The sequence below is a fragment of the Trachurus japonicus genome, chromosome 23 (assembly GCF_045865225.1).
Source record: "Trachurus japonicus isolate A0001 chromosome 23, Traja_1.0".
NCBI classification, from domain to species: domain Eukaryota; kingdom Metazoa; phylum Chordata; class Actinopteri; order Carangiformes; family Carangidae; genus Trachurus; species Trachurus japonicus.
In genome coordinates, this window is record NC_140929.1 from 24,777,956 (window position 1) to 24,791,435 (window position 13,480).

General features: G+C 43.1%; 1 protein-coding gene across 3 annotated transcripts in view; it reads left to right on the forward strand.

Moving 5' to 3' along the window:
• The window catches only part of sox5 (SRY-box transcription factor 5), a 241,086-nt gene that overhangs the window by 91,773 nt on the left and 135,833 nt on the right, over nt 1-13,480 (forward strand). For all 3 annotated transcript variants that reach the window (XM_085769725.1, XM_085769737.1, XM_085769740.1), the window contains exon 3: nt 3,282-3,360. The gene's annotated coding sequence lies outside the window, so the exon portion shown is untranslated. The remainder of the gene's footprint in view (nt 1-3,281; nt 3,361-13,480) is intronic.

Here is a 13,480-nt window from a genome sequence, read left to right on the forward strand (position 1 = left end):
AAAGTGTTAAGTACAGTCATCAAGCTTCCACCACCTGCTATTTTTCCCAGAATGCTCAAATTAATTTTGCATCGCAGTGTCTGGACACTGAGCATACGGAGTTAATGGAAAGAAGTGGTTATGTGGGAATTGTGCATGAGTTGAGAGCAGAAAGGAGAAAGACTTGAGGGAGATAACAGAGTGGACGGACTGTGAGTTCATTGTGAATGAGCTTACAGGTCTGTCCGTTTGATATTACTATGGTTGACGGTGTCATGCTGGAGGTAGACAAACATACAATCTGTCTGGAAGTAGGCAGGCCTGCAATCTACAACTTATTAAGAGTTGTTAAATTCTAAGAAAGAATTTGTGTTGTAATGGGTTCAGTGTCTTTGGTCGTCACGGTACTGGTCACATGGTTCATTGTGACTTGAACGATTGAGCGAGATCCAGACGCACAGTGAGACGAGAGAGGACAGACGACGTCGGAGAAATAAGTGGCTAACGTGGGATATAAAGGGGAAAGAAAGAGAAAAGAGGTATTAAAGCTTTTCAAATGAAGCTCTTCCTTCTTAGATACACATATTTCAAAAGCTCTCAGTAATTACTTATTACAGCACTTATTTTCCTTGAAATGAGAAAAAGAACATATCTGAAACCTTTGCTTCAGAAAATGTTCCCAACTGGACCTCTGTGAATTCTAATTAAATACTCCCACTCCTCAGGATTTGTCCACTCTGTCCCCTGTGACACCGGCAGCCGAGGTTACACTGGAACGAGCCGTCATTCTCCCTGTTTAATTACAGTGACGGGACAAAGCGATTTGGGCCATTTTAGCATGTGTGGTCATACAGAGGCTCCACTGAGCTGTTGTCGTAATGATCCCTGATGAATTTAACGGCTAAATGGTGTGTATGGGTGAGGCAGCAGCTTCAGTGAGAACCTGTGTAGTGTGGTTTATCATAGAAACATGAGTCTGTGGATAGCTGCCTGCGTATAGCTTAACTACAACATGGAAACTGGAGTGAGCAGTGCGACGTGGTGGTAAACACAGACAACACAAATGATTTTTGGTTTTCTCCATTTTGATCTGGGTACAAGACCCTCCAAGTGACAGGTGTAAATTGGTAATTGCAGTGCTTTTGTTTGTGTCTGCTACTCCTCGTCTGACTCTGGCCTGTTATCTGCCAGTAAGAGAAAACAAACAGCAAATTCCCCAAACAGCAAAAAATTTATGTGGAGATACAAGTTGCGTAGGTGTACATTAAGAGTTGTTGTTTTTTTTCTTCAGATAAACTTTTCTGTTTTTTTCCCTTCAAAAACCTCTTCATATTTTACAGTGAGGCAGCTCTGTGAGTCATCTAAACTACTGCCTTCTTTCCCTGTGAAAATAAATAAATATGTCCCCGCCTCAGATCAGAGTTGTCCTCTTTTGTATTATGTGTAAACTAGGGATGAGCACGCAGGCCTCCCATGGATTAACCACTGACTAACTCCAAAAGTTGCAGTCAAATGTCCTTATTATGGAGGCATGTAAAGTCTTTACAACATGCGCTCGCACACACACTCACACACACACACACACACACACACACACACACACACACACACACACACACACACACACACACACCGTCCCAAGATTTTCCAATAAGTGTATAGAAGCGGCGCCATCCTGTTGTCCCCGAATCACTTCTCCCTAATATTCTTGCGGAAAAGACTACACAACGGCTGCTCCCAAATTTGATTGGTGTTATTTGTAAGTCAGCCTAAATCTGAGAGAAGCTACACACACAAATGGAACAGGGTTTACTAATCCATTTGTAAGGCAATAGGCAGGCAAACAGGCAGGGGAGAGCTTGCCAAGTGTTGTAATCACAACTAAAGATGATGAGCCCACTCCCTTCCTCTACACTCTACACTGTGTGTCTGAGTGCTTGCATGTTTATGTGTGTGTGTGTCGTGTGTGTTTTTGTGTGCGTTTGCATGTTTGTCCTACATCGCCTCCTTTACAAAACTGTGACAAGAGAGGGAGAGGGAGAGAGAGGGAGAAAATGAATCGGTATCAAGTGGATAATCTACAAAAGTACACTAGGAGCTTTTCCACCTTATGCAAGTCCCCCACTCATTCATTTGCAGATACCACGCAATCTCTCTGAGAACAACAACAAGCCGGCAATATGAGTTTTGAAAAGGCAGTAATTGTAAGCAGGCTGGGGAATAAATTAGAATGATGACAAAATACAGAGATAAATCCAGCTTAAGACAGATGTATGCCACTGTTTATTTGATTTCAGCTTTTCTCGCTATCCTGCTCTTTCTCCGTCTCTCATTCCTGATCTTTTTTAGTGGGGTGGAAAAATGGATTTTTGTCAGCGATTTGGCCCTGAAATAGCTTATTGTCTAAGGCATCCACTGTGTGGGTACAACGTCAACATCACATGTGTGTGTGAACGTGCTTGTCTGTTTCCATGGGGAGTAATGGCCATGGAAGTGTGTATTGGCTCTGCTGGCACAATACACCACTGTGCTCATTGGTTTAGACTGGTGTGTGTGTGTATGTTCTTCTATAGTCTCTCTTGTTGATATTTATAGATGGAGGAATTCTAGTATGAAGGGGGTGAGGGGAGCAGGAATGTGGGGAGCAAGAGTGGGATGGTAAGGGAGGGGGGGCGGGGGGGTGAAGGAAGGACAGCAAGGAAAGGAAAGGAGGAGAGGATCCGTTAGATTGAAAGAGTGGCTCTGCCCTAAGCTTTTTCATTCTTCTCCCTCCCTCTCACTTTTTGTGTGTTTATTTTACTGATTATCTCTTTTCACTCTCCTCTTTCTGTCTCACCTCACACATTCATGCCCAGAGGCGTTTGCACACTCTCTGACACACAACACATCCCAGATAATACGCTCGCACATATCCACACAGAGGCAGCTTTTACAATTATATTTATTCTTACCTTTTCCTTTTTTTAAAGTACAAAAAACACTAACCATTATTAAAGAGTGTTTTTAAGATGGAGTTAGGGAGCAACTGACAGGAAAGTTTGATGATCCACACAGTCAGTGTGGGTGTGAGATGAAAAAAATAAAGACATGTTTATACATAAATAAACACTTTGTGTCTCAGAAGTCAATCTGAGGGTAGAACTGATGAATAGAAAAAAGAATTAGAGATTTTTTAATACTGCTAGGAGACAATTTTAATTTTTCTTTGACTTTGCTTCCCACCTTTATTTCTTCATTTCACAATATATACATGGCTATCTATATTCCTTACTCTCTTTTTTGTTTTGTTTCTGTCTATCCAGGATTGAGAGGCCTCGGTGGACAGAGGAGCTGATAACTGCCAGGACATTTTTCTCCTCAGGTTGTTCCATCAAATAACTGGTAAGTGCACATCGTCAATCTATATATCTATACGTTTTTATACCTTCTTTGCTGATCAAAGGCGTCCTTCTGTCCTGCTCTTGTGAACACAGTTTCAGTCTTGATCAACAGCCATAACAGAACTTATTCAAATTCGAGAACAAGGTTCACCGAGATTCAATGGCTAATGGATTGGATTTTGTTGGCTTAAGGTCAAGGTCAAAGTGACCTCACATGTCACAGCCTGATAAATGCAATATCTCAAAATCTCCTCGAGGGAATCCCTTCACATCCGGCACAAATGCCCAGTCGGACTCGGGTACAGACTGATTAGACTTTGATGGTCAGTGGTCACAGGTCATGGTCACTGTCAGTTCATAAAATGTGGCTTTGGCCTTGTGAATGCAACATCTCCATAATAACTTGAGGGGATTTTGTCAGATTTGGTATAGAATGTCTATATTAACTTAAGGACACACAGATAAGAGTTGGGTTGTCAAAGGTCAAAGGTCAAGGTCAGTGTGACAACATAAAACACTTTTTAGCCATTACTCAAGACTTCACACAATAATTATGACAAAACCTCACACACATTGTTAACATTTTATTATTCCAAATGAAGAATTTCTGGCATTTTCAACTACAAACGAAATAAACAGTCTGAGATTGATCTGTTTTTAAACCCACAGTTTTCTCTTTTTTTGTACTGAGACAATAATCAATTAAATATATAAATGTATTACAGTAGGAATCTGAAGATAATGACAGCACTGTAAGCCTCAGTAAAGACCATGCAATGCAGTGCAGTCATATGTTGCACACAGAATAAAACAAATTCTTTGTCTAAAACAAATGTCACTTAGTACAAAATGCAGATTGTGATGTTCCCTGTGTTTGCTGCAAAGCTTCGTGGGGAATCACAATGAAATGTTTAAGTGCTCAGGCAGGATTTGGGGAATTGTTAAAATGAAGGAAAAAAAAAAAAATCTTTAGTCTTACCCAGCCAGATTCAATACAATACAGTGGATAAGTGTTGAGGACAATTACAGAGAGGAGCCTTTAGTCAGTATGAACAGTTGAGACTCTGTACATCCAAACGTCTTTCACAACTCCGGCTTTGCACCAGCAGCCATGCTAAGAGATTTTTTCCTGCTGCTCTGCCTTTTAACTGCACAAACCCCCAATGTTCTGCACAGTCATATGTTTCTATTTTGGGAACTTTTTGACTGCTCATCCAAAAACTTTACAAAGAAATGAATTTGACTGGTGAGTTTCTGTAAATGTTGTGGCACATAAGTAGAAAAAAAAACCCAACAAAAAAAAACAAAAAACACATTGCGTGGTGTGTTGTGCTGCAGTGACGAGAAGCGGTGGACGTCTCTGTGTAGAGAACAAGGCCTGGAGTCAGAGGAAGACAGCGATAGCAAACCCAGATACAAGACAAATGACCATGAAATCCAGCTTCAGCTGATGCAGCCTGCCTGCTCTTTGTGTGCGTCTGTGTGTCTTTGTGTGTGTGTTGAGAAGCCCTAGATGGTGAGTGTCAAGGCAGTGTCATGATCACAGATTGTGGCCTCTACGCTGCTTTGCTGAGGAGATTTAGCTGGCACCGGCTCCACCGACCACGGCCTGCGTGGTTGCGGGTCTGTGCGCGTGTTTGGATGCATGAGTGTTTGTCACAACCCTGTCAGATCAGCCATGAGTCTGCCCACTGTGTGTGTCAACCAGGGGTGACCTTTTTCTGTGTTTGGCCCTTGGATGTGTGTGTGTGTGTGTGTGTGTCCAGTGCTGGGGGCAGGGAAAGTCCCTGTCTCTGCTGTGCCAGTGAGTTGGAGGGGACACCTCGTTCATCTGTGCTGTGGGAGTTCCCCCGTCCTCAGCCTCGGTTTCATCAGATTTTTATCACGCCTCCGACTTCACTCTTTGATTCTCTATGGGCGAAGTGCCAAGTGATGTCAGCATTGTCATCAGTTAATACATCAAGATGACTTATCCATCAAACTCTTTGCCGTTCCTTAAACTTTGTCCCTGCTAGCTCTGCGTGTGCTGTCTTATACTGTAGGAGTTGGTGAGCATTTTGGCACATAATACAAGTTAGAGAAATTAAATCACCCATAATGTGATATATTTGTCATAATAGGTTTTTGTCATTTGCCACATCACACTGCAGAAGTGATTACTGCACACCGTGACTTGTTACAAATGGGAAATCTGGAAGACATCAAATGGACATAATTGTCCATCTTAGAATGAAGTGATAGTAGCATAAATACCATAAAGTCAGATTCAAGTCAAATTTCTTGGCAGCTCATCAAAAGTCATCAAGATATTTCAATGAAAACTAAACTTTTGGGGGCATCCTGGTAGCTCTCTCCCCCCTGAAAAAACAGGCAAAAAAAACAAACTTAAAAATATAAATCTAATGGTGGCGCTAGAGGAACAATCAGAGCATGGCCTGAGTTAGTGGGATACATTGTCTTAGAATATCACCTCCTACAACCACTGTTGTAGGCAAAAGAAGAGGTCAGTGTTGCAGAAAGCAGTAAAAGCTACACAGAGGTGGAAGAGGAAGTGATTGGGTGAGGTTACCATAGACCAGAGCAAAGAGCCAATCATCTACAGGGAACTAACTCAGGAACATGCCAGTCTCCACGGCAGGTAGCCACATAACCATACAATATGCAAACAGTAATATCAGTTATTGTTCAATAATTGTTTTTAGTATGTAAAGACTTCATGGAAGGTTCCTCATGATGTTTTAGCCAGAAACCATTTCTGCAGTAAGACTTGTAAACACTGACTCAAGCTCTCATATCCAAAGTAACCTTTGCAGAACACGGTGAACAAGGCAAAATGAGCACTGATGGAAATGTAACACAAAATACTGAACACAAAGCAATTTTATTAAATAGATTTTATTGCATCTTCATTCAAGTTCTGTTGCCCTGTTTGGATTCACACCGCTGAATCCAAAGTCTTGTTCTACTGCAAGTCATAGAGGATTAAAAGTAACAGATACCATCCTCAGTGAGAAGGCTCACATCCCTTAGAGCGTCTCCCAGCAGTAAATATGCTATTCTCCATACGTGGTTGTTAATTAGTTCTCTTCCATATCTTGCTGTGTATTTCTTATGCCAAACAGATCCCCTGTCCTCTCTCTCCCAGCACTGTCCAGAGCTGTATGAGAGCTAATTGGCAGCTCGCTTGCCTGCCGCGACGGTGATCATGCAAATGTATTGGTGCTTACCAATAGCCGGGCCTGTTAAAAACATTACGACGGCCATTACCCAGAGCTGGGGCCGGTCTAACGAACATATGCTTCCCACCCCCCCATAAACCTCCCCCCAATTCCTAAACTCTTATTTATGTGTTTAATTTAATGTGCGAGGGAAGAATTTCCGAAATTAAATTTGGTTTTCGTTGGTGCCTCCAGAGAATGGCGGCGTTATAATAACATGGTAATTTTTTACACGTCTTTATGAGAAATGAGAAAATTAATTCTTTCTGACAAGCTGTAATTATTGGGCTTGGAACAGTTGCAGCTGAACAGTTTGGGCTGTGGTAGCCTGGCAGCGAGCTGAAAGAGGGAGAGGGAGAGAGAGAGAATGGGGGGAGGGATGGAGAGAATAGGAGAGAATGGAAAGAAAAGTGAACCTGAATCATACACACTGGCGGGGAAACAGAGAGGAAGACGAGGGTGAAGGACCTGAGATGTGAGGAGACGAGGTTGGAGCAGATAAGGTGAGAGGGGTGAGTTGGTGGGGGGTGAGGAAGAAGAGGAACAAGGGAGGAACAGGGTGAAGGTGAAGAGAAAAGACTGAGGGTTAGGGTTAGGTGATAGGAAGAGAAGGCATGAGGAGTCAAGGATGGACCAAAGGAGAGGAAGGAAACAGCTGGAGAGAGGAAATCAAAGAGAGGGGATGAAGGTGAGGGAGAATGGACAGATTGAGGGGGGAAAGTAACTTTTTGGAGAAGAAGAGGAAGAAAGGAGGAGAAGAGAGATTTAAGGGAGACAAAGTAACAAGAGAGGTGGTTGCGAGTGAGAGTCAAGGTAGAGAAAAGGAAAGAGTGGAGGAAGAAGAGACATGGATGAAGTGAAGGAGAAAAGAGACTGATGAGTAAAAGAGAGAGAAGAACGTGAAGTTTGAGGAGACAAGGTTACATTATTACAGGGTGGAGAAGAAGACAAGACAAGAAAGGAGAAGAGAGAGGGTGGAGATTAAAGAGATGGAAAATGAGAGGAGAGGTAAGGAGGAGAAGAGGGGAGGAAAGAGACTGAAGAAAGAAGGGCATCTGAATGAGAGGGAAGAGGGTGGAAGGAGAGGAGAAGACGAGTGGAAAGAGAAGGTTAGAGTAGAGGGAGAGGGGAGGGGTGGGGAGGGGGGAGGAGTGATGCCTGGGTGTGTTACATCAGGTAGGAGTCCCTGTCTTCTTGTCTGATGTCATCAGAGGAGCTCCTCTCTCCTCTTTCCTCTCCTCCACCAGCAGCAGCAGCTCCTCCTGTGTCAAGGTTACAACACATTACCATTCACCGTCTATAGCTGTCTGGCCTCGCTCCAGGCCTTCTGAAGCTCTCTCTTTCTCTCTCTCTCTCTCTCTCTCTCTCTCTCTCTCTCTCACACACACTCATACTCACACACACACACACACACACACACACACACACACACACACACACACACACACACACACACACTCTCTCAAAGCACCAGCATCTGCTCACACTTACAGAGCTTCTTCCTCTTTGCTCCAGCAAGCATGGGCACGTGTACACACACACACACACACACACACACACACACACACACACACACACACACATAGAGCTTCCTCTTTGCCCCATCATGTGCTGAGTATGGAAGGTGATATTGATATTATGCAGCCATATTGTCGTTTCTCTACAGTTATTCACTTAGGCTACCGTAAAAGCACTCTTATGGTTGTTGGGTGACTCACTTAACGACCCACTTGTGGTGTGTCTGAGTCTGTGTGCGTGCGTGTGTGTATGTACATGTGCGGCCAAGTGGCCATTTGTTTTCACTAAGTGTCACTGCCTTAAAAAGGAGAACCAATGTTTCAGCCTGTCTTTCTCTTGCACGTCTGTGTGTGTGTGTTAGTGTGTGTGTGCATTAGGGTTTGGAGGTCATGATGATAAAAGATGTGTTTGTACAGAACAGAGGCCAGAATGCAGCAGAGCACTCATCATGTGGTGTGAGGAACATGTACGATGAAACATCTGAAATAACGGCTCGTTTGAATCTTGACATATTAATTGGGCTGTGTGTGTGTATTGGAATGGGTATGTGGGTATTTTAAAGGAACCCCTGTAAGTGAGACTGTGTGTGTGTGTTCCTTCAGAAACCCTTCCTGTTTATTTGTTGAGCGTGTTCCATTTTGTCCTGTGCTGTTAAATGTTTCATCCTAGCAGAGGCATGATGGGCCCCCCTGGGGATGAGGCATCTGCCCGCCCAGCCACACGTTGAATTATACATGACAGCACAGGACAGAGTGTGTGACTCTGTGTGTGTGTGTGAGAGGGAGAGAGCATTTGTAGGTGTCACTGAGTGAAGTGTCCACTTTGTTGCGTGACTCTATTTCAGATCTGCGCTGAGCTGTCTTCAGTTATATTGTCTGACGTGCCAGTGTTCCTCTGTGTGTGTTTGCACATGTTTGTATTATATAGTGTTGGAAAGCAACTTTCTTGTTTAAATGGTAAATCAAAGATCTTCTGGTTTTTAATCTTTTCTACTTTTCTCCGCCACAACAAAACTTGCTTGAACCCATTCTGGTGAAAGCTAAAAGAAACACTTTGTTCTGGCTCGGTGGGATTGTCATGCGTCTTCACCAGATTTGCTTCTGGTAAACGCTGCTGGCAGACGTTACTCAGAAACATTTTGCATGTAGCTGAGTTAACTTTTGCCAAACTAGTTAGCAAACATGGAAGAATCTCCAATTTAAATACTGAATAATCACCTACAGATCACGACTAAAAGTTTTCTGAAGATGTAACTTCTCTCTGTAGTACTAATGCAAAGGGAACCCACACTGGTTGTGGGCGCAAGGTGTGTCATTGTTCTTGCACAGCACAACAGTGTTTAATACAACAAAGCAGGAAAGTTATCACAGCTGCAGTCATTAGATTTTCTACCTTTCCTCCAAAAATCACTTTATTCAGCAAGTGAACTGCTTAAATAGAGCATAGATGTTAAGGAGAGATTGCAGGCTGTTAGAAAATGTATGACTAATTTGTATGAGACATAATTCTATCATTAGATAGATCATTATTAGGCGGAAACAAGCTTGCACGATGTTGACTAATACTGTAGCTGAGTCACATCTAGTCTAACGTGCAAGGCATTCACAGGCCAGGGCCTTGAAGGACACTTTCCTGTACATGTACAAAATGTGACTTTTTTTTTTTTTTATCAAAGGCAGAATTTTAAGTTCTTTCTTTCTTTCTTTCTTTCTTTCTTTCTTTCTTTCTTTCTTTCTTTCTTTCTTTCTTTCTTTCTTTCTTTCTTTCTTTCTTTCTTTCTTTCTTTCTTTCCTCTCTGTCACAACAATCCCCGACTATCATCTTCTGAAACTTCATACAAACATTTAAAATCTATTCATGTATTCACACATTTTGGGAATATTTTGGCCTGTAAAAGTGCAGCCATCATGATAGATGTGATGATACAATTATGCATCCCCTAAAAAACAAAAAAGGAGAACAAAATTCAAAGCAAAACAAACAAAAGAGCCTTGTGTCATCTGAAAGGTTAAATAATTTGCCCTCGCCCTGTGCTTGCGTTTTAATGTGTGCAGGTATGTGTGTTGTGCTGCTGTAGCTAATGAAAGCCCCTAATGAAAGCCCCATCTCCTTATGCAAATGAGGCTGCTGTTAACCCCAATCAGAGAGGTCGCTGAGTGCGCATCAATCCCACATCTCTCTGAGTGCTACGCAGGCTGCACACAATGGTCTCCACCCTCCATAGGCCCACAGGTAATTACCGGGAGCCAGAAAGGGAGAGGGGCCAGGGGAGTCAGGGTCTCAGGTAGGTCTGCACCTCCGTCACTCCCTCTTTTTTTTTCTCCCCCCGTGCCATTTATGTGAAACACAGGGTTGGGTTGCATGTTGGGTCAAGTGCAAGTGCTTTCTTCTACCACACCTCTTCCTCCAAAACACACAGAGACACACACCGGCTCACAGTGTGACAGGTAATTACAGCCTGAGAGTGGCTGTGTGCTGCATGGAAGACTGGGAGGTCAGGGCCGCCGCCTGCTCCCCGCGGGGCCACGGAGCCACGGAGTGTCACCTCTCCCACTACAGCCGCAATCAGCTCCATTAGCGCCGCGTCCGCCTGTCTATCCACCTGTTGTCTGGTTTGTCCTACCTGTCAGTTAACTGTTTCCATGTTCAGCCCGGGCCTCTGCCTGACGTTTCTAAATTGTATGTGTTGTTCGAGCAGCAATGCGAGATGGCAATGACGTGACAGTCAAATAACCACACAGCATTGATTGTTTCTCCCAGTTAATAGCAACCTTCAAATTGCTTCACATCACCAGTGGCAGCCAAGTTGGCTTTGAGGAGAGCGGATGGATTTTGTTCATTTGTTTATTCACCAATAAAAAAAAAATGTTGACAAAATGATTGTTGGCATAAAAGTTAGACACAGTGTGAGGTGCCCATTAAAGTAATGACTTAAACTAAAAACTAAAAAACCTATGCCTGAAAATGAATGTGTTTAAGTAGGGAATCATCCCACTGAAGGCTTCAGAGCCTTAAGGGATCAGTATGCTCCGTTCAAAGGGCTTGTCGGATGGTCAGATATCTTAATAAAGCCCCCTCCCCCTGCATCTTTACGTCCACAGCTTAGTGAGGAGATTTCCAACATTCATGTCAGGACTTTCCTGTTGTGCACGGATGAAAAAGAAGCAGGTTTGAGGGTTTGACCTCATCTTTTTACCTCACTTTAACCAAGTGCAACACTGTGAATGCCTTCCAGGAGAGACTGTTTGAAAATGTGCGCCGCCATCCCCGTATTTTAATGATACTGTGTCTCTGCCCTCTCTGTGATGGCAAACGCTTCACGCTGGCTTTGAGTGTAACCATTCAGATCTGAGATATAAACACTTTTGATTTCTGATGTCGTTAGAAAGCATGTCATATGAACCACTTCTTTTCTATAATAACCATGTCCCAGTCCCCGAGTGTACTAAGGTGTATCATATAATTACACTGCCCTGGTTCGATGTTGGCAGGGGAACTTTGTTGCATCGTTAAAGCACGGTGCTTTTTAATTATAGAGTGTTTTTGGCTGGACTGCAACAGCTCTATAATCATAAATGTCCCGGATTGACTGACTGACTGACTGACTGATGGTTCTTCTACCACTTTTGAAAATAGTGCTGAGCTGCAGTCTACTAAGCCACTCTAACTTCGTGGCTTCTCAGGAACTGCAGGGAAGCAAAGCAGCACGTCCAGTGTAATGCAGTGGAGGTGAGACTCAGTGTAAACTACGTCCATTACATCTAGGATTATTACTAAAGAAGGCCTATAAACACAAGACACACTGAGCGGGGAGAGGACAAGGCTTGGTACTGACACCTCTGACCAATGCCACATATCAGACAGAGGAAGTGAAACATTAAAGGGATAGTTCACCCAAAATTCAAATTTCACTCATTATCTACTCACCCTCATGTCAACTAAGAGCTGTGAGAATTTTCAGAGTCCTCCGGCCGAAATTGTTCCGCCGGTCGACACAGGAAGAGCAGTGAACTGAGACACTGGGAGCTTCCGCTACAAACAAGCTTAAAATATAGACTTATTTAATTTTTTTCAGAACAATTTCTCATATCGGGGCTTCAATACAAGAGGGACATTACAGACGAGCAGTATGGAGGTATTTGGATGTTTTTTGGTGTGTATTTTTGGACGAAGAAAGTTGGTATCCATTGACAACCATTATATGGACAAATACTGCTGCACGGACCCCCCTGTAACTCAGAGAAGGCACAGAGGACTCTGAAAATTCTCACAGCTCTTAGTCGATATGAGGGTGAGTAGATAATGAGTGAAATTTGAATTTTGGGTGAACTATCCCTTTAAGACCTGCTTCTATTAAAGTCTGTTACATTCTGGAGTTGAAGTAAAAAAAAAAAAGAAAAGAAAAAATGCTTAATTATTGTTGCTCACATGCAACAAGGAAATGTGTTGCCATGGCACTGAGTGTGTCCAGGTAGCTCAGCTGATAGAGTGGACATCATAGGGTTAAAGGCTTTGCCCCCAGTGGTTCAGGTGTGGCTTGCAGTCCTTTGCTGTGTTGCATTTTCTTTGATCCAGTTTTCCTCATCTCTTTTTCACTATGGCTGAAATAACAGCAAAAGCCTGAAAAAAAAATCACTGCTCAGCCTCCGTCTTTAAACTGTTAGGTCAGGTTATATGATTAGGATTTGACCATAGTGGGTCCTACCACAGTTTTTACTTCTCTTCTTGTTTCCATGAAGCCTAGACAGACTGATTATACTTAGTAAAGCCATTAACTTACATAAAAATGTAAATTGTACAACATAGTCTAAACTAGAATTTGGGGTTCAGCTGTGTCATAGTTGTACAGACTGTAACGGCCTTTGAGGCAAATTTATGCTGTAACTTTTAGGAGTATAAATTGAAGGGACTGCATTACTGTCAAACATCCCTGGGTGTAAAAGCTCCAGCTGAATGGTCACAGGCGGTAGAAGATGTGGATGTGGCGTCATGTGTTCAGTCAGCGTGTTGCTATGTGACTGCTCGCCGGTAACTTCAATGTAAATAAAAATCAGTTTTCTGGATATGGATACACACGTGTCCTTCAGATATGAAGGGGTTTTCAAATAACCAATACGGTGAGACCTCTGACACCAGGGCTGTGGTCTCGCCCTGGCTCTGCTCTTATTAGTATTTACTCACTGCACTCTGTTGCCTGAATATATTCTCTCACACATCTCTTTTTCCCGTCCACTTGACACCGGGCATGATATGTGCATGAGAGCTAGAGAGGATATGCGTAGTTGCGTACCTGCAGATTCCTCTGTGTGCAGGTTTAACTGCGTATACCGCTGGATGTGTATGTAGTGGGATATGATTGCCTTCAACTGAAGAGCACTTGACCAT